This window comes from Dermochelys coriacea, chromosome 3 (assembly GCF_009764565.3).
Source record: "Dermochelys coriacea isolate rDerCor1 chromosome 3, rDerCor1.pri.v4, whole genome shotgun sequence".
Classification (NCBI taxonomy): Eukaryota; Metazoa; Chordata; order Testudines; family Dermochelyidae; genus Dermochelys; species Dermochelys coriacea.
In genome coordinates, this window is record NC_050070.1 from 126,090,762 (window position 1) to 126,112,609 (window position 21,848).

Here is a 21,848-nt window from a genome sequence, read left to right on the forward strand (position 1 = left end):
GGCATTTCTCAGGTGTGGAGGGGGAGACCCTCAAGGCCAAAATACCAGCAGCTGAAAATACCACACACACAGGTACTGCTGTCAGCGTATTCATGACAGAAATCAAAACTTAGGATATTGAACTCAGTTCCTTGGATCCCCACAAGTTATAAGCACAACATTCTCACTTCTCCTGGGGATTGATACAGCACGCTGCCAGTCACAGCAGAAGCCATGGTGAGTACAGACCTGCGGAGGGGAGGGGAGTTTGGGGAAATGAGGAGGGGATAGCTCACAGGCATGAGTATTTGTGCATAGGGCAACGGAACTGAATACTGGCACTGTTTTCCACAGACGGTGGTGATTGTAGCTGATATCTCACTCCCGAGGATAACAGAGGCAGAAAGAGCACAGCTGTGCTGTTGTCCTGATGCCACCTGGGAACGTATGCTGTTAGCCTGTGTACTGGAATGGTGCCCACTGAAGTAATCGCTGAGTTGGAAAGTGTCCTATCACAGCAGCAAAAATAAGACAGCCCTCCCCAGAAACCTTCGGCAGAGGATTGCACAGTACCTCCATTAAGGTTTCCTAGAGATCGCTACAGAGGATTCATGGGACATCCCAATGCACATAAACAAACTGTTCCGCAAGGCTCCCTCTGCCTAACTCTAGAGGAGAATGAAAAGCAGATAGCAACTCTACCTCTCTTGGTTGTTTCACTACTTCTTCTAGCATAAATAAAAAAGAGTAAATCAACAGATGTGTCCTGCTACTTTGGAGGTTCCATCCCTATAATTTCAAAGCAAATTGCATACTGACTAGATGTTCCTTCCCCTGCATTGGGCTTGTCCATGCTTGACTGTCGGGGCTGTCTGAACAGGGGTGGAATCAAAACGATATCCTGGCTCGCTGCACAGCTGAATCCCACAGTCACCTGTCCCCCACACTCCTACTCCAGTTCTTCCTTGTCCACCTCCTCCACCTCACTGTTTCGGGGGGGGGGGATAAGGGGCTGTGAATCCAGCTCCTCCAAAGTATCCAAGGGACTCTTGCGGGTGAGGGTGGAGTCTCCGCTCAGGATGGCATACAGCTGTTTGTAAAAGTGACCAGTCTGTGGCTCCGCATCAGACCGATTGTTAGCCTTCCTTACCTTCTGGTACATATGCCACAGCTCCTTGGCTTTCATGTGGTACTGCCGCTGGTCCCACTCATAGCCCTTCTCCTTCATGTTCTTGCTGTTTGACCAGACTCCCATATGTTGGTTGGCCTTGCAGCACTGTTGTTTAACACCCTGAGCAATCTGCTTGTAGATGTTGATGATTCTATTGCTGGATCGGATCCAACACTTCCTGTATACTCCAGGCAAGAGCATGTCTGCTGTGTATAGCTGGGTATGGTCAACTGGGCAGTTGCACACAACAGTGGAGAGCTGCTAAGTGTGCTCGCCAAGCCGGGCAACCAGGAAAAGGAATTTCAATAATTAATGGGACTTTAAAGAGGAGGGGTGACTTCCTATCCACCTAGCCCCTGGAGAGTGGAGTTCACAACGGTACCAGAGCGGTCAGGCTGGGGCATTGGGGGACAGCTCCCGGAGGCCAATAAGAGTCGACATAAGTAACGCAGTGTCTACACTGACACTGTGTCGACTTAACTAAATTGACTTTGACTCTATGCCTCTTGGGCATGGTGTTATTCAGTTGGCACAGCGGGGCAGTTACATCAGCAAGAGCGAAATTTAAGTGTAGACACATCCACAGTTAGGTTGACATAAGCTACCTTGCATTGACCTAATGATGTAGTGTTGACCAGGCCTAAGACTCTTAGGAAAAGTGCCATAGGATCTTTAAGAAACACAAATGATCAGCGTTTACATTGTACACCTCACTGAAAGTAGCACTTTTAGCAGTAGATAGTAAACAACAGCACAAAGATGGGATGCCAAGGGCTTGATATAAAGCCCATTGATTTCAATGGGCAGTGGGCCAGGCACCTACGAGGGAAGAGCGCCGACTATGCAGTCACCAGTTCCACTGGCTGCATCACCAGGCATTTCTCTGAAGATCTCAAAAGTATCAGCCAGGCTCAAGCGTATTAGATCTGAGGGGATCACAGCCCAAAATTGAGATGGGAAAGTGTGAGAGCAATCAGCACTTTTCGCCCCACCTGCCATAATCACTAGACATGGCTCTGAGCTGCAAAATTTAAATCTGGATTTCAGTCCCCCAGGGATCAGGACTGTTGGAATAAGAGGTTTTACTTGGTCCATTATAGTGATACAGGGTGAACAGCAACATTTGGTTCTGGATCCAGAGTATGTTTGCCTCCCACTCCAACCCCACTTGAAATCACTATGTTAAATTTCTCTCTCTCACACACACACTGACTGAACTAGTACTGGATTCTCAGACCTTCACAACTGGTACCTCTGGGCCAAAAAAAAAAAAAAGATAGATGGGGACTGAATTGTAAATTGACAGGTACAAATAACACCATTCCTACTGTAAGTTCTTTCCTTTCGACTCTCAAGTCACTTTTGAGGTTTAACTTTTGTTGACTATTTCTAATTACATAAAGAGATTCACATATTCTACCGCATGCACTTGTCACAGGCCACCCAGGGATTTTTTAAGATAACATCACACCAAAAAATCATTATGAAGTGTCATAAAATGTGCTTACACAGAATCCTGTGGAGCTGGCTAAGTAAGTTCTCCTAGGCAATGGCTTATAAAATCTTCACCTGATACTTGTTACAGGTCAAAACCGGGAAAATCTTATAATCACACTGGAGTATTGAAATTCATTAACACAACACAGAGAAGAAGCATGCATAAGAATCTACCTTTGTTTCTCCAGCATTACAGAAGCAACTCCTTCATGCATACTGCACCCAATGTCTAGGGAGGGTGACTTACTGCAGAACTCATTGACTCTACCTGTCTAGGAACAACTTTCAACTTTACACGCCAGATCCTCAGCCCAACGTTGGCTGCTTTGCACCACTCCAGCCTCACAAAGCAGTGCTCAGGCAAACTCAACTGTCCATAGGAGAAGTCACAAGTGGCACAAAATGCACCATAGGGACTTTTACATGACCAAGACCCCAATGCAGACTGTTTATCTAGAGGAGAGGGAGAGGGGTCATACCATCTCTACACAATGGCTGCCAAAATAGCTCAGTGGGAGCTGAGGGCAGCTGGTGCTAAATTCAAAGATATTTAAACTTGTGCTATCGGTTGCACACAAGCACAGACTGAACCCATGGGCCAGGAGACTGTAAAGGATGCTTAAAGATGCCCTTTAGTCTTGCACCAAGAACAATGGATCTGGGCCTACATGCACATTACATGCAAGCAACATAGTACACACATGGCAAAGATCAGCCAAGACAAACATAGAGGTCCAGATCCTCCGGTCCTTACTCAAGAAAAATGTCACTGTTGCCTGTATTCTAGAGTTCACAATAGCAACCTGAGAATTAGCTCATCAGATTAACAACTGAACTTTCTAGCTCCCTAACACATCAAGCTCAGTGATGGCTAAAAGCCTGAAATGCACTAAGTTGGAGGGAGAGGGGGATGAAGGAGAAGCGAAGAGGTGCACTGCCTTAGCAGCAGTTGCCGGAGTCATTATGCCAATAGAGATCCAGGATAAGGCATAATGCCTCCGGGGGTGCTGGCAGGAGAGCTTTCAGCAGCAATAGTTATCACTTCCAGTAACGTGCATTACCTCAGAGCAGTGTTTAATTTGTACCAGGGCTTGCCAGTGCTGAGCCCCGAGGCTTGGCAGTTCACAGCCCCAGCACCTGTTGGCTTGCCACGTCAGCTATGAAAGTAAAAAAAAAAAAATTGCTTGAGCCCTGGCACTTCTTTCATTACAAATTAAGCACTGCCTCAAAGCAGCCCTGCAGCTTTGGCCTGTGCATAACCAGTGCTCTTTCCCTGCCCTGACATGCCCTTTAGGAGCACTGCTGGCTTCGCTAATTGGCCTCTCCCTTGTGCTCAGGATGTCATGCTGTGGCGGGTTCCCACATGGCAGCTGGCCGTGGTGGTGTGGAAGAGTCTCCCTGCATCATTTCTCTGCACCCCTCCAGCACTCCCGCCATGGGCAGCAACATTTTGCTCTGATTACACAGGTTCCGCTTCCATTGACTTAAATTGGAGGTGTCCTTGTGTAACAGAGCTGAATTGACCCTTGGATGAGATCCAAAGCTCATTTAAGTCACTGGAAGGACTCTCACTGGCTTCAGTAGGTTCTGACTGTGGGGATCCCTCGTCTCTTTAACTCACAGAAATATTTTGATGACAAGTCAATACACAATGTCAGGTACACAGTTTTAAAGCCCTGAATCCTTTGTCTCCTCTAGGAATATGTTTTCCACTGAAACAGCCTGGGTAATTATAATGCTTTTCCCCAGTGAGGTGTTAAATTTCTCTCTGATTTCCTCTCTCATCTCCACCTAGTTGATTTAATGTATTTCCAGGTCAGTCCCCATACAGCTCTGACACTTTCTATGCCACTTGTTTAGGAAATTCAGCCAAGTCAGCTTGTTCAAACTGCTTTGTAGCTACCATGGCCATCCGTTCTGATCTGAACTGTGCACTCAATGATAAACAGAAAGTTGATGTTCTGCTATTCTAGATCAGTCAAGTAAACCCACAAGTTCCACTAGAGTGTCTTTTCAAATCATACCTTCTGCAGCAGGTGCATGACTCCCTCCTGCCCCCACACCTTTCAAAAGACACAGATCTCTACCTAGGTTCAAGGCCTTTTTTTTAAAAAAAAAAAGTTTTAAACAAATCTATATTGTGATAGGATTTGTTTTAAATCCCCCGTCACTTACTGGTGTGGAGCACGTAGCCGCCCACTCTCACACACATACACTTCCCTCCCCCACAGTCAGCATAGCACAGGGCATGCAGCCCCATCTTCTCACTCCTGGGACACCAAGCACACAGCCCCGTGTCTTTCCCCCGCACCACTGATGAGGTGAAGCAGGGATTCCCTGCTTCATGGTCTGCCAACTCCCAATCAGCCCAGTCTGAACTTTCTGACCTCTGTGGCTTGCTTGAGGGATTGATTCCTTCCTCTTCACTATTTCTGACTCTGTAACCCAAGAAGTGTACGTTTCCTGCACTTCCTCAGGTCTGTGACCCACCGTGTGCATGCAGTCTCAAAAACTCACCTTTGAGCCATATCTTTGTGGAAGGTGGAGGATGAGAAGGAATTGGTGTTGTCTACATATGACCTGAACCTATTGGATTGCATCACGCTGACACACCAGATCATCTTCTTAATGTGGATATTGTTTTGCCAGGCAGAACAGAGAAATCCGATTAGTGACTGTTCATGTAAAACGTTAAAAAAATAGACTTTTCCTTCAGAAAACATAGGTTATGTGCACTCTACCACTCATTGTGGTATAATTTATGTTGCTCAGGGATGTGAATAAGGACCCCCTTGAGCGACATAAGTTACGCCGACCTAAACGCCGGTGTGGACAGCGCTATATCGGTGGGAGAGCTTCTCCTGCTGACATAGCTACTGCCACTCGTGAGGACTGGAGTAATTAAGTCAATGGGACAGATCTCTCCCATCATCTTAGAGAGCATCTGCACTAGCTGTGCCGCTGTAAGCTCTGTAGTGTTGCAATAGCCTTAGACCACTTTTACTCCCTTTGGCAAGTTTTTTAATCAGAGACTGGGTTCATCTCTTCTCCTCCTTCTAACGTACCATAAAATGTAAATCACTGACTGGCCTTTTAGTGTCTGTAACATACAAACCCTAATACACTTTCCTCAGTTTGGTAATGTTGTCAGAGATTTCTTTGTTTTTGTTGTGGGTTGGGCAGAAGACGGGAGGTGGACAGCTCAAGAAATCTGACAGATTCACAAGTCATTTCCCTTACCTATAGGACGTACACTGTGAAGGCAGCGGGAATGCAATCAAACTCCAACACACAGTATAGGCTCCTTCAAATGACTTTCCTCATGATGTGGTGTCATTTCTTTGAGCACGAGGTAATGCAGTGTTCATGCTAGCTTAGTCCTGGGCTTCTCTGAAGCAGATACTGTCAATCATTTCAGACTGTGTTGAATTGAATATTCTATTTTCAATATGGTGTTTACAGTTTCCCACTAAAGGTTAAGCAGAGACTACCAATCACATTTTACTGAGCAGTACATTCATTTATCCTTGAATAGGACTCTGGACACGAGAGGCGTCAACTGTTCTATACTTATTAAAGGTCTGTTTCTGTGATGTGCAAAGTATCCTCTGCTCCTATGGACTTTAATTGAGTTGAGTTAATTGAGTTTAATTAATTTAATTAGTTGATGCTCTGCACCTTGAAAAAAGAACTCAGCACTCTTAGGGTTGGGCCCCAAAACTATAGTCCCCATTACTACGAATGACAATAATGTGTGATTTAATAATATTGTGCCTTGTTGGATTTACTGAGGGATAAATATTTTTCATAGAATATAGCACTCAGATACCACAGTCATAGATACTTTAAAAGCAAGTAAACAGGTAGATCAGATAGATTCCTTAGAACTAGACACTAACAGGGGAGAAAGAAGTAGATAAATATACCATGATAAGTGACTATTAAGTGGAGGTTCAGTTTAGAGAAGGACTCAAAAGTGCAGATGCTTATCCACAACCTCTTGAATTTGAAAAACAAAGCTAGAAATCTCTGTTTCAACCCCTCAGCTTCCAGCAATGATAAGAAATGTGAAACTGAAAAATAACAGGAAGGAAAAGTTATTAAATTATTCATAATAGGTTTGGTTCATGTTTGATTCAACATTTGGGTGAAGGTTTGAGTGAGGATATCTTATTCTAATCAATTCACTCATCCCAAACAATGTCCATATTAATCAGGGATTCTGTGGATTATAGTGAGGAGCATTAAGATTAAAAACTGAGTTGGCAGCTGTCAAGGTTCCTTCCCCACTCTGAACTCCAGGGTACAGATGTGGAGACCTGCATGAAAGACCCCCTAAGGTTATTCTTACCAGCTAAGGTTAAAAAGTTCCTCAAGGTAAAAAACTTTCCCTTGTTCTTGAACCCTATGCTGCCACCACCAAGTGTGTTAAACAAAGAACAGGGAAAGAGCTCACTTGGAGACGTCTTCCCCCCAAAATATCCTCCCAACCCCTAGATCCCCTTTCCTGGGGAAGGCTTGATAAAAATCCTCACCAATTTGCATAGGTGAACATAGACCCAAACCCTTGGATCTTAAGAACAATGAAAAAGCAATCAGGTTCTTAAAAGAAGACTTTTAATTAAAGAAAAAAAATAAAAGAATCACCTCTGTAAAATCAGGATGGTAAATACCTTACAGGGTAATCAGATTCAAAACATAGAGAATCCCTCTAGGCAAAACCTTAAGTTACAAAAAGACACAAAAACAGGAATATACATTTGTCATAAATATAAAGGGAAGGGTAAACACCTTTATAATCCCTGCTGGACAGAGGAAAAATCCTTTCACCTGTAAAGGGTTAAGAAGCTAGGATAACCTCGCTGGCACCTGACCACAATGACCAATGAGAAGACAAGATACTTTCAAAGCTGGAGGGAGGGAAAAACAAAGGGTCTGTCTGTGTGATGTTTTTGCAGGGGACAGAACAGGAATGGAGTCTTAGAATTTAGTAAGTAATCTAGCTAGATATGTGTTAGATTCTGATTTCTTTAAATGGCTGAGAAATTAGACTGTGCTGAACAGAATGAATATTCTTGTCTTTGTGTCTTTCTTGTAACTATGCTAATTGGTGAGGATTTTTATCAAGCCTTCCCCAGGCAGGGGGGTGCAAGGTTTTGGTGAGGATTTTTGGGGGGGAAAGATGTTTCCAAACAACGTTTTCCCAGTAAACCCGGACGTTTGGTGGTGGCAGTGGAAGTGCAGGGCAAAGGGTAAAATAGTTTGTACCTTGGGGAAGTTTTAACCTAAGCTGGTAAAAGTAAGCTTAGGAGGTTTTCATGCAGGTCCCAACATCTGTACCCTAGAGTTCAGAGTGGGGAAGGAACCTTGACAACATTCCATTCAGCACAGCTATTTTACCAGCCATTAAACAAAAGAAATCTAACGTATATCTAGCTAGACTACTTATTAAGTTCTAAGACTCCATTCCTTTTCTGTTCCTGGCAAAAACAACACACAGACCGAGAGAGAGCCTTTCTTTCTCCCCCCCCTCCAGCTTTGAAAGTATCTTGTCTCCTCATTGGTCATTTTGGCCAGGTACCAGCGAGGTTATCCTAGCTTCTTAACCCTTTACAGGTGAAAGGGTTTTTCCTCTGACCAAGAGGGATGTTAAAGGTGTTTACCCTTCCTTTTATATTTATGACAGTTCTGTATACAGAAAGGTGTTACCCTTTCCTTTATATTTATGACAGCAGCATAAGGGCCTTCACTGTAATCAGAAATCTAAGCATTCCCACAACCTAGACTGCTACTAAGGTTGTACAATGATGCTCACATATTTAAGTGTTGGATCCTTTAAAAAAACAGGGTTGTAAAACCTGTATTTTTAAATGTCACCGCTCTCACTGAGCCTACACTGAGGAAATACCCAGGGTGAATCCATGAGGGAGGCTGAAGAATAACATTTCATATGTCTATGGTAACTTCCACCTGAGGACCTCAGGGTGCTTTACAAATACTGAAGAATTAAGCCTCACAAACCCTATTAGGCCTTGTCTAAACTAAGACAAGTAGTATTTTATTCAGATGTTAGCTAGCAAGTCTTAAGTGCTGTTTTAAAATGTGTTAGCACCTACTGTAGACAAGTTATAAGATTTATAGTTGACCATAGTCAACCCGGGGCTCCCCCTTGAGTTGACCACAAGGCCTTAGTTAATTAAGTATCACTAGCTTCATTCTGTAGATAGCAAAATTAAGGTACAGAAAGATGTAATTGGCCACATGGCCTCTAGCACAGCCAGTAACAGAACCCTGATTTCTTGATTCCCAATCCTATGTTCTCACTCCCACTAAATACCAGTTGATTCCTGCCTAAGATATTGAGTCAGGATGAAGAGTGACACTGTATTGATAAGGCAGCACGAGGAGAAGTTACAACTAGTACCTGCTTACCCACAACACCCCAGGGGCACCTGAGGGTATGTCTACACCACAATGCAAGGGGTGTCTGCAGCTTGGGGAGACATACCCAAGCTAGCTTTATCCATTCTAACCTGGCTAAAAATAGCTGTGTAGATGTGGTGGGGTGGGCTTTAGCACAAGCTATACAAGCATGCGAGGGAGACTGGTTACCTACTTGCATTGCTAGCCCATGCTGAAACCAGTGCCCCTGCATCTACACTGCTATTTTTAGCAGCACTAGTGTAGGTATGTCAACCTGTGCTACAGTCACACCTTGGATTGCAGTGTAGACATAGCTAAGGCCCCTGTACACATTTTTCACCGTTCCATTCAATATTTTTGGTCAGCTTTGTTGCAAAGAGGAACTGGACTGGTGAACGATTATCACTTTTCAATAATGCAGGTCCATGAAATGGCCTGATCTTAAACTCACTTTACTCCCCTTACCTCCCCCATGCACACACCCCCAAATAACTTGTGTGACAAAATTCCTCCTCTGCCTTGGTGGGTCCTGCACCTATTGGCTGATTTGCTCACCTCAGAGGTTCATGGCAGCCCTCAGTTTGGCCACTTTCGTGGCTCAAATCTGCCATTCACTCAATTAGCCTCATCGCTGGCCAGCATGGGGAAAAGGAAGAAGAACAATCCCTGCAGACCTAGTGGATCGGGGAACAGGCTAGAGACCTTCCCCTCTGGTGGAACCCATAGTCCAGGTCAACTCCTCCGGTATCAAGCAGGGAGTTGGGGGAATGGAGGGATGGGGGGAACCCGGGCCCACCCTCTACTCTGGATTCCAGCCTAGGGCTCTCTGGATTGCAGCTGTCTATAGTGGCTCCTGTAACAGCTGCGTGACAGCTACAACTCCCTGGGCTACTTCCCCATGGCCTCCTCCCACCACCTTCTTTATTCTCACCACAGGACCTTCCTCCTGATGTCTGATAATGCTTGTACTTCTTAGTCTTCTAGTAGTACGCGTTCTCACTCTCAGCTTCTTGTGCCTCTTGCTCCCAGTACCTCACACACACACACCAGAAACTGAAGTGAGCTCCTTTTTAAACCCAGGTGCCCTGATTAGCCTGCCTTAATTGATTTTAGCAGCTTCTTGATTGGCTGCAGGTGTTCTAATCAGCCTGTCTGCCTTAATTGTTTCCAGAAAGTTCCTGATTGTTCTAGAACCTTCCCTGTTACCTTACCCAGGGAAAAGGGACCTACTTAACCTGGGGCTAATATTTCTGCCTTCTATCACTCTCCTGTAGCCATCTGGCCCAACCCTGTCACACTTGCTAAAGAGAGAGTGGCACAATTACCCTTTATTTGTTGGTTTCAGAGTAGCAGCCGTGTTAGTCTGTATTCGCAAAAAGAAAAGGAGTACTTGTGGCACCTTAGAGACTAACAAATTTATTAGAGCATAAGCTTTCGTGAGCTACAGCTCACTTCATCGGATGCATTTCTTTATTTGTTGCAAGTTCTTTCCTGACCATGGGAAACCACAGCAGCCTCTGACTTCTTTTTATTTTGGTTAGTCTCTATTTATTCCATGCTTTGTTCTTCAGACGAGGCAATTGACTCACCTCCCTTATCTTCAATCTGTAATTAGCAGAGATTAAGGGGGCTGACAGAAACGACAATCAAAAATAAGAAAATAAACAAAAGGATCAGGGAGGAAGTGAAAGGTGTGTGGGGGGGGGAAATCAAACAGCTCTCCCTGTGGAGAAGGTCATCCCAGTGAGGAGGATCAGGCAAAATCAATGGCTTTTGGTTCTGCGGTGAAGGGAGTCAATCTGTCAGGCAGATTGATGGCAGTCGCTCAGCCTCTCACAGGCACCACCTGTCCCTGCCAGCACAAAGTCAATTCTGAATTCATTTGCATAGCACTTCTCCCTGGGGCCACATTTCACAGTTCCACAGCTGTGACAGCAACCAGTGGAGCAGGAGAGATAATACAACTCTCCTCCCTGAGACTGAAGCTAAAGTCCTCTTCATTTCAAATAGAAGAGGAAGAGCGGTTGTGATATAGGCTGTGTCTGTGTTTTTAACATCAAGATCACTAGCTCAGTGTAAAGTCCTAGCAGAGACAAGGCACGGGTAGTTTTTAACCTTTATGTAGCTAGTTGAGATCAACCCTATGCCTCCTCCCACACCTATGGTTCATCTCAACTAGCTACCTACCTGTGCCTTGTCTCTACTGGGATTTCTCAGGTTCTCTCTTTTGCAGTGAAGACAGTCATAATGGGAAGGCCTGCCTAAGTGTGCAGGGAGAAGTGCATTTAGTGAGTTAGATCAGATAGTGATCTCTCATGCTTCACCACAGAACTTGACCTATCCACCTGGACAATTCTGGTACAACTTAGACAAAGTGTTGGGATTTCCCCACTTCCCCCCAATATGATGGCAGCATCAGCAAACTCATTTTCAATTGAGACCTCAGCCAGATTTACAAAGAGCTCTCCAGAAGCAATATACTTCTAATTCAGGAACACACTCAGGAGTTCCTCTTTAAATATTTTCCATTTGGACTACAGATTGGGGTCCATTCTTATTCTGGCTGAACTGGTGAACCCAGTCCCCAGTTGGACCACACCAGCTATTTCAAACTGCATTAAAGAGACAGCACTGCCTCTGTTCATCCAGGCAACTATTATATATAATTTACACATAAAAAGGGCATGAAGATTTCTAATCCAAAGCTTGCCTATAAACTAGCTATTTAAAAAATATGATTAGTGTCTATTGTGCCCAAAAAATGCAACTCCCAGTGACTCCTATTGGAGTCATGGGTGCTCAGCACCACTGTAAGGAAATGAATTCAGGAAAGCACTTAAGCAGATGTTTAAAATGAAGCATGTGCAGAAGCCTTGATTCAACAAGGTACTTGATCCCTCTTGCAACAAGCTTTAAACATGTGAAATGTTATGCTTTGCTTTTCTAAGTCCGGCCATTTTTATTTACATCCCCAAATATGCAGTTAGGTGTCCAACTTATGGCTGCCAGCTTTGAAACTTTTGGCCGTAACACCTCTGCCTCAGTTTCTCCATCTCTAAAAAAATAAAATGGGGCTAAAACGTACTAACCTCTTGATGTGTTGTGAGGATTTAAAGTCTGTAAAGCAGCCAAGAAAATAAATGCTAAGTATTCTTAGTAAGAATAACTATGCAAGTAAACAGCTGATGTTGGTTTTTGCATTGTTTATATGTGAGCCAGTGCTTAGATTTTCTGTGCTCCTCTTCTCATCTTTCAGAACTTGAGTTGCTAATTCACTTGTTTTGGTTTGGGTTGTTTTTTTTTAAACATAGGTCTTCTTTAAAATAAATAAATATTCATTTTGCATGCATGAATGTTGAATATATTAACCCAGCTGGTGAAATAATTGTGAGGTACTTTGCCTTAATTACAGCACAGCGATATGGTGCAGTTAAACATCCATATAATTTTATATTACTGCCCTTGAGGCCCTTACTTGGCGTCAAACTTTTTTTTTAAAAAACAAGATTTAATTTGCAAGTGTCAAGGAAGTGAGAAAAAATGACTTCACTATAGATCCCTCACATTTTTCTCTTCAGTTTTAATCTCACTTCTGAAGATTAACGTAAACAGATGGGGGGAAAGGATCTTTCTATTTCATCATGCTTTAGGAAACTTTGTTCTTGTTTTTCCCCAATTCTATTTTAGGCCCCAATCTCATTTTCTCATAAGCCACAGTGGTTCATTAAGAAACATTAGGAAATAGCCAGTTGTATTATTTTCCAGCAGATACTCCCTCTCTTATGCCTCCCTAAGCACCAGCTCTACTCTTTTTGCATTGCATAGCTCCCCAGGAGATAATTTCAGCAGAAATGTCCCCTTTAACAATACAAATAAGTGGCATTTAGAATTTTTTCCTTGCTAGATTGTTATGAGAAGTTAAATGTTTAGTGTACCCATTGCTGTGGCTTACAGGAACAGACAAAATAAAAAAAATAAGCACACAAAATTAAACTGCCAACAACAGGCAGCACAAACAGCTCCTTCCTGTACTGCCCCAAAGTATCAAAAGAGAAACTGTCTCGGTGTTGGTCCATAATCAAACAAGTACTTAACCAGAAACATCTCCTTTCTACTGCACCTTGAAGGTTAGCAAATTTGAGTATGGATAGAACACTGAAGGTAGCAAGTTCCACCCCAGGTGGCCTCTCTGCCATAATGGCCCTACCTCCCATCCCCAGGAATGCATGCATCCAGGCATTATCAGCAGAAGCTTCTCAGTTGAGCTCAGTCTTTGTGATAGTGCGTATGGAGAGAAGCAGGCATTAATGTGATCATAGGGCCAGTTCCCTGACAATCTCAAATCACTTTACATTCCATTTTAAAATTGAGGAAACAGGCACAAAACTAGTTGTTCAAGGTCACCCAGAGAACAACAGAGCAGGGAACAAAACCCAGGTCTCTCTATTCCCAGTTGTGTGCTCTGACTGCTAGACAAGCCTGCCTTGCTTAGGAAGTCAGGTTCCAAAGCACAGAGAACTTTATAAATTTAAGCAATAGCTTAGACTGCACTTTGGAGTGGATTGCTAGCAGAGCAGTTCCACTATCGCAGGAGTAACATGCTTGTGACAACACACTGATCTATGCAGGCGGGCCACGGCCTTCTGTTATACAAAAGCTCTGCATCAGAGAAGGTGTGTGCTTAGATACAGTGTGGGCAGTGGCTATGCAAGCTTCCCAAACTACTGCCCCGTTGCCATGTGGAGTGACCCAGACCTGGAAAGACCATTTCTCTGGAAGTAAGAGTTCTGTCTCCGTGTCAAGAAGCAGGATCTATGAGTTCAGAGATCTGGGCTCCAGGTAAAAAAAGGGCCTTTGTATCCACAAAGTTTTTACTCAAGGACTCATGAGAGAGACCTGTAGCTAGATAGCTGTGATCAACCATGCCAGTACTGCCAATACCAAGCCTTCATGCATCAGACCCTTCCCTTCCCCACCTCCCCTCCCCAAAATCATGAGATGAGCTTAAAAAATAAAATTTTTACGAAATAATGAACTGGAGAGGTGGGAGTTTGATCTGCCTTCTGATTTGAGTTGTTAGCAGGTAGCCATCCAGACAGACTGTGTGTGTTCATTTTAGTTCAGGTTCAGAACTCAATCTTAAAGGCACACACACAATCAGTTTTCCCATTGGCTGCTTGGAGGGAACTGTCACTCTGTCCTTCACCATCGCTGTCCCGTCATTAATGTCTACCTCCCCGCCTTACCCAATCTCCTGTCCCAGTGGTGCCTTCTCTTGTGATTTTATTGAGATTCTTGTGATATTTGGTGTTTGCCTTGAAGCCCTAGCTGCTGAGGTTAAGATTTCAATTTTCTTGTGTAATATGAAACACTGTTTTTTGTAATGAAAGTATGAAATAATTTTGGCTAGTGCTGTAGTGCCATTGGCTAGTCAGGCCAGAATGGAAGGACTTAGCCTGGGGTAATTGTTGGTGTTATAAGAACAGTAAAGAGACAGAACATTACTTTCTTCTACACTGAACAAGGAACTTAATTAGAATGAAGAAAACAATATTAGCCCCAGAGGCAAGCACACACTCACTCTAGACTTTCTACTGAGAACCATCCCCCATTCTGCCCCCACCAACCTGTCTCCCTGTGCCAGTTTCAAACAATATATGTCCTGGTTTCTCCAGCTCCTATCAGGTTACATTAAAGTGGCATCTCTTTGTGATCCTGGTGACTTGGGAAAAGAGGTGGTGCATCACTAAGAGCAACTAGCCCAATCTGCATGTGACTGATGTGGATGTGACAGTCTCAGCATGTACAGGGACTGTTGTCTGTCTATGGTCCCTGAATTCTGAAGCCAAAAGGAGCCACAGCCAATTATCACCCACACAGTGCAAATGTCCACCACTAGCACAGGCAGCAAAAGAGCAATGGGGATCAAAATGGGAGCACTGGAGGGGGACAATGAGTGGTCATGTCTCAGAGAGGGGAAGCTGAATTGTAGGAGAAAAGTGATGAACAAGTCAGAAGAAGAAGAAGAAATGTCTTCCTCAGAGAGAAGATACTAGGCTAGATAGGCCACAGGTCTGATTTGGTATAGCAAGTCCTATGTTCCTGTTAATTCTGGCCCCCATTTAAAGTTCCCTGAAATATGCAGAACACTCTTGACATATTGGGCAAGATCTAGCAACAGATTAATAATGAACTCTGGTTTTCCTTTGGGAGCAGATAGGTGTATGGTTCCCAAGACCTGTGGGATTTCTCTCCTATCAGATAAGGTCTGTGTTATTTAAAATAGAAAGGTACGGTACAGATAGTAATCTGCTTTTTATTCTTTTTATAAATAGAATATGCATGTCCAATCCCACTCCATTTTATTTTATTTTTAAAACCTAGTTACTCCCACTTGGCAATGTGGCTTAACTAAGCAGACAGGAGAACCCCTCTCATTGCTATAGTTAGCGCAGCAGTTGTAGCATTTCAAGTGTAGACAAGCTCTTAAACCAAGTGAGTAATGAGGGGATGTCCCCCTCTTTTCCTTCCCAGGGATCAATAGAGTGAGTAAATGCATGTGGCCAACCTAAGTTGATTCTTTTTATCCCCCATATCGCTCTCCCTTCAGAGCCTGACTCTCTTCACGCAGGCCCCACGTAGACAAGCCAACATAACAGGGAATAAAAGAACTAATTACAAGAAGTTACAGAATTCTAACAAGCATCAAAAATGGTGGGAAGGGGGAATTAAAGGGCACCAATTAAACAAAGAGCTTTCTTAGCATAGCCTGGCAGCAGGCCAGTTCCAGCCATCCACCTGCCACCTAAACCTCCGAAAAACAAAGAAAAAGGAAAGTGGTTAATATTGCAGTAGTGTACGGGGAGACTTTGGCAAACCAGTAAAGTGCCTGAAACCACTATGGCTTATTGCTAAAAGCAGCCAAGTCAGCAGGCGGTAAATAGCCAAGTCAGCAGGCTTAGCTTAACCAAGGTGGGGGGAGGGGGGGTTGGGTGCCACAGAAAGGGCAGTTTGACCCCACGTCTTTCCTGATAAGAATTGTATTGAAGTTGCTGATACATGCATCTTAGAAGAGCAGGATGTGCCCCAGGAATGTCTACTGGGGCCTCGAGGCTGCAAACTCTGGAAAAACCCACACCTGGTTAATCGATAAACAGAAGGAACATCTTGCTTGCCCATTGGAACTGCTTGCTTAACAAGTTTTCTTTAAGGGACATGTCATTCTATTACTCATGTATAAATAAGGGGGAAAAATTTGAGGTAGGGGGACTCTTCAGGACTGGACTCTCTCTGTCTGGATGCATCTTGTGTTTCCCAGCGGCAGCTGTGCCACTTGAGAGCCACACTCAGCTTTGGTAATTATCAAGGTTTGGGGGTGCCAACCATCTATCGGTCGGACGGCCGTGTCTCCCCTGATTTATTTCCTGACACCACCTCGCACAGAGTAAAAGTTACCAAGAGCTTTGGGTTGAAAGAACCCCGGGTAACAGTAGCATGCAGAAACCCCTGTCATGGACTAGGACCACTGTACAAATATCAAACCAAAGGATGTCCTTGCCCCAAAGAGCATAAGAAAACCCACCACTCCTCATTAACTGAACTTTGTCTAATCTCCAGTTATCCCTTCTTTATAACAATCTGAGGGATTTTAATTACATATTCAGTCACTGAAGTATCTACATTTGTATGATTATAACACTGATTAAAGAAGGGAAAATCTATTCTCATTCTCCTCTTATAAACACAACCTAATTCCAACAAAAGCTGTTTTATTATAAACTTAACACACATTTTAATATAGGAGCTCTCATCATCATCTACATTTTCTTTTACTATCTTTCTTAAGCAAGAAAATAGTAAAAGCATAGAGCTGAGCTTGCCAGAGTTCAGCTCTGTGCCTCTCATTTGGTTTTTCTCTTTGCTATGGAATTCTGCTGGGCTTATGCATTCATTATTTAGATCCATCTTGATTTTCTGAAAGACCCAACAATGGCATTGCTTCCTCTTGATTACTGAAAAAATTAATTGGATTCCTGTAGATGGCTAGAGTCTTGCAGGATACCCAAGAGCAAAAGATGTAACTTTTCTCTCCCTCTTCTCTTTGCAGAAATGTACAGCATTCTATGAGTGGAGGAACAGACATCAAGGAATAAATTTTTCTTTCCTTTGTAAATTGAATTAATCTACCGAGTTAATTTGGAGATCCTTTCTCTGGGGCTTAGAATTTTAAAATAACCCCCCCAGAAGCAGCAATGATAATTTTATCACCAAGAGGCCTTGGGGAAGTGCTTCAATGAGCTCTTTCTGGCCCCAATTCAGCAAAGCACTTACGATTGTCATTAACTTTAAGCACAGGGTTAACTGCTTTGCTAAGTCAAAGTTTCCATTTCAGTATCAGGCTCAGCAAGCTCTGTGGCAAATACATAACATTATTTGTACAAGAGAGCATCTCTCCTACTTCCTCTCCCTCTGGAGGACCCGCTGACCAAATTTTTTATCTTTTCTCTCCATCCTCCTGATTTTCCATTTCTTCCTGGATCCTGTTTGCTGTTTATTAATTTCCACTTGGACTACAGATTTCTTGTTTTCAATAGCCCATGTTCAATACTTCAATTCTTGTGCATACCGAGGACTGTATCGGAAGGGCATCTGTGGCTGTGGGTGTTTTTCTAGGTCCCGCTTGCAAGTTAGAGGGCCCTTCAACAAAGCATGTGAGCTAAATCAGTCTGGAAAAAGCCAGTTTAAAGCAAGGTGAGATGAGTAGTATCTTTCTGCCTTAGAAAGCAGCCTGTTTTCTCAATATATATTTTTGGGTGCTTGGGTGTTACTGTTTTGAATTCTCAGAAACAGTTATATTGCAACCTTTCAACAAGAGTATTTATCTTTCTGTCTAAGTTCTCTGTGTCTATGCCAGGAATATAATACTTAGTTTTCCTACATACCAGCCTAACAGCATTTACTGTTTCTCTCCACCAAGAGAAAACATGTCTTTCTGCATTTCTTTTAGGATATTGAGTATTGGTGACCTGCACTGGCCTTCCAATTCCTTACTTGAGATCTGGGTGGGTTGCATGAGGCTAATTCCACAGTGGAACAATCTGTTGATCCTCAAAGACCGGTATTTTGGCTGTTTTTCCTCCCAGTTCCTCAAAGTGTAGTATAAAATCCACATCACTCTATGATTTGCAGCAAGGTATTCAAAGTGTAGGTAACCAACCAGGTTGGGATGGGTTTGTCCGTTCATTGTATGGACCAGCCTGTTTAGCATTCCACAAAGCGGAAGTGAAAAAGGATTTGTGTAGAGCCTGCAATGGCTTGTATTTTCTAACCTTGAACGGTACTGTGCAGCACCTATCAAATGGTTAATACATATTCACTCTTTCAGGCATGTTACAAGTGTAAAGCAGGCACCTGCTTTCTGACATAGGATGAGCACTTAACATGTGTGGCTAGAGCCATTGCACAGGAACTAGACTAGACTATTTTCAGCTTGGGCATCATCATCCTCTCTTTGAGTCACTCTTTCTAAAGCAACTGATAAACTCAGAGAGCATGAAGAAGCCAGACAAGACAAATGGGAGCCTAATAAATGAACAGGATCATGTTCTCAAACCGTAAATAGCATTGAAGGATTTGTTCACCATTGATGCAGATCTCTGGTGGACATTTTGCCATAGTTCTGAAAGGAATAAGTAATGATTAGTGATTGATCATAGAGTGCAGACACTTTATTTTAGACAGTTTCTTGTTATTAATTTTGTACCACACCTGAGTGTGGAAGCAACTTTGGAGTGGATGGCTGCTCAGGCTAGTGGAAGACGTGAATGTTGCAGAAGCAGCACACTTAATCTCCTGGAAAAAGCTTGTCTGCTATACTGTAGTCTGCAATGCTCTTTGAGCAGACATGGTTGCCACCACGTAAATTATCGAGGGAAGATGCTGGGATCTACTCTGGTAATTCTAATTGAATAAATGGGCCTAGAGAGTCGAAGGTGTTAACATGCTCTTGTCATTGTACAACACTAAACATGGTTTGGGAGGTGAATGCAGAGACCTCAGCCTGCTTTGTCACATGACCACAAAAACACTACATTTTTATAACCAATTAAAGATTTTTTTAAAAAAGGAAGAGAGAACAGCAGCTAAACATTTAACATGGAAAGTGGTAAGTAAGGCTTTTATTTTAACAAAATATCTTATTCCCTTTAGCTGTAAAGAGCACAAGTGCTGGGGTTACACCGTATCCCAAAACCCTAGGATGCCAGTAGCGTGCCAGGTGTACTGTGTCTTGGAGGCAAGCACTACATAAGAACATAAGAATGGCCCTACTGGGTCAGACTAAGGGTCCATCCAGCCCAGTATCCTGTCTTCCTGCAGGGTCTTCAACAGCCAGGCCTTGTAGGCACTAGCCCTTATGGATCCCAATAACCACTCAGACATGGGACTAAGTGAAAGGACATTTCACTAGTGTGGCAGCAGAGGGAAAGGTTGCAGGTACCTTGGGTACAGAGGCTTAAACAGTTACAGTTCAAAATAAGCAATAATGGTTCTAGTTTGGGTCCCTGGGGCAGCCCAGATGAGAGTCCAGGTTCTTCAGCCCTAGTGCCTAGTTCTGTCCAGTCTCTTCAAGCAAACAGGCATTTCCAGGCCAGGCTCAATTAATGTCTCTCATTGGGGTCCCCTCTGCACTGGCTCCCTGCCCAGCCCCTGCTGCTTCCTCATAAGCCCCAGACAGACTTACACCAGCTGTAGTGTCCATCAGTCACAGTCTGTTCCACATGTGGCTCTGCATACAGTTTCTGGGGCCTCTCTCCAGCTCTCTGCTGCCATGCAGCTCCCATTGCCAAACAGAACCCCGCCACTTCCCAGTTCAGGACTTTCCCCATTACCTAGCCAGAGGAAAGAGACATGCAATGGGGAAGGTGCAGATGGGAAACATAGTCCCTGCTTAACCAGGAGGAAAGGCATATCCATGGGGAGAAGCTGGTGGAAGCTGTAGTCCCCTGCTTTGCAGGTCCATCACAAGAGATTTTAAAAGGAAAAATGAACTTTGTCTTCTGTATAGCATTAGAGATGGTATTAACTGTCTTTTTTGGTGACAAGAAAAAAAGTTAGCTGAGATGGGCTGGGATGGCTGTTGTTAGAGTCTGACCCTACTTCCTGGAAGACCAAACAAGTCAACCACATACAAAAGGGAAGAAAAAGGAACAAGGAAGGCAGAAAATGCAGCTGCTGTCTCTGGTGATAACTCTCATATACAACCTTGCTGCTGGAGAAAGAGGGGCACAGCTCATCATGTGATCAGCCTCTCAGAGACCTTGCAAACTTTTACCAGCAGCAGGCAGCTAAAAGCAATGCCTTAAGCAGCCTTTCTTGGTGTGGGCTCACAGCAGTGTTGCAAAAGATGCAATCTTTGCAGCTTCGCCAGAGTTTTATTGAACAGAAGGCCAAAAGGGACAGATGGGAAAGAGAAGTAGTAAGGTGGAGGAAGGAAAGGGCCATGAGTAGGGCCCTACCAAATTCACAGCCATGAAAAACGCATCGCAGATTGTGAAAACAGATCTGCCCCATGAAATCTAGCTATTGTAGGGGAGGGAGAGGAGCAGAGCTGGGGACGCCCAGCCGGTGTCTCCTACTATGCAACAGGCTCCAGCTGCTAGTCCCTGTGGGGCTGGGACTTCCTCTTCCCCTACATGGCCATTCTCGGGTCGGGGGAGATCAGACCCACCTCCAGGTACCTCCCCCAGCTGGAGGAAGCTCCATGGCTGCACTGCCTTCACAGCCCAGCAGAAGTGAGGGTGGCAATCCTGCCACCACCACCCCCGCCACAGCTTTGCAACCCCATCCTCCCCATGGTCCCTTTTTGGGTCAGGACCCCCACAGTTACAACACTGTGAAATTTCAAGTGTAAACATCTGAAATCACGCCATTGACTATTTTTTAAAATTCTATAACTGTGAAATTGACCAAAATGGACTGTGAATTTGGTAGGACCCTAGCCAGGAGGGAGGATATGAGAGTAGGAAACCAAGGTTCACATCCCAGCTGCTGATCAGGATTTATTCAAAGGTGGTGGTGGAGGTGACAATGTCATTGGTTCGCACTCTCTGGCCTGGTCAGGACATCTCTCAGGATGAGTTCCATGAAAGCAATGTCACGGTGGATGGTAGATCCCAAGCTCCTAGGAGATGGAAGAGGCTGCTACTTTCAGTTCAGTTGTCTTCCACATTTGTGATCCCCCTGGACGCCTTTTTTCAAGGACCCTCAAATTGTGGTTTAAAGACTTCAAGGAACAGAGAAGCCTCCCTCAGGTGACCCGTGCCCCATGCTACAGAGGAAGGCGAAAAACCTCCAGGGCCTCTCCAATCTGCCTGGAGGAAAATTCCTTCCCGACCCCAAATATGGCAATCAGCTAAACCCTGAGCATATGGGCAAGATTCACCAGCCAGATACTACAGAAAATTCTTTCCTGGGTAACTCAGATCCCATCCATCTAATATCCCATCTCAGGGGATTAGTCCTATTTACCCTGAATATTTAAAGATCAATTACTTACCAAAATCACATTATCCCATCATACCATCTCCTCCATAAACTTATCGAGTAGAATCTTAAAACCAGATAGATCTTTTGCCCCCTCTAGTTCATTAACTTCTTTTTCCATTGTCCATTTGTTTAGCAGTCATGATTTGAATACAGTCCTTGGGCAGTACAAATAGCCCTTTTTATCGTGTGTGTGTGGGGGGGGGGGTGGACTAATCCATACTGTCTTTAACTT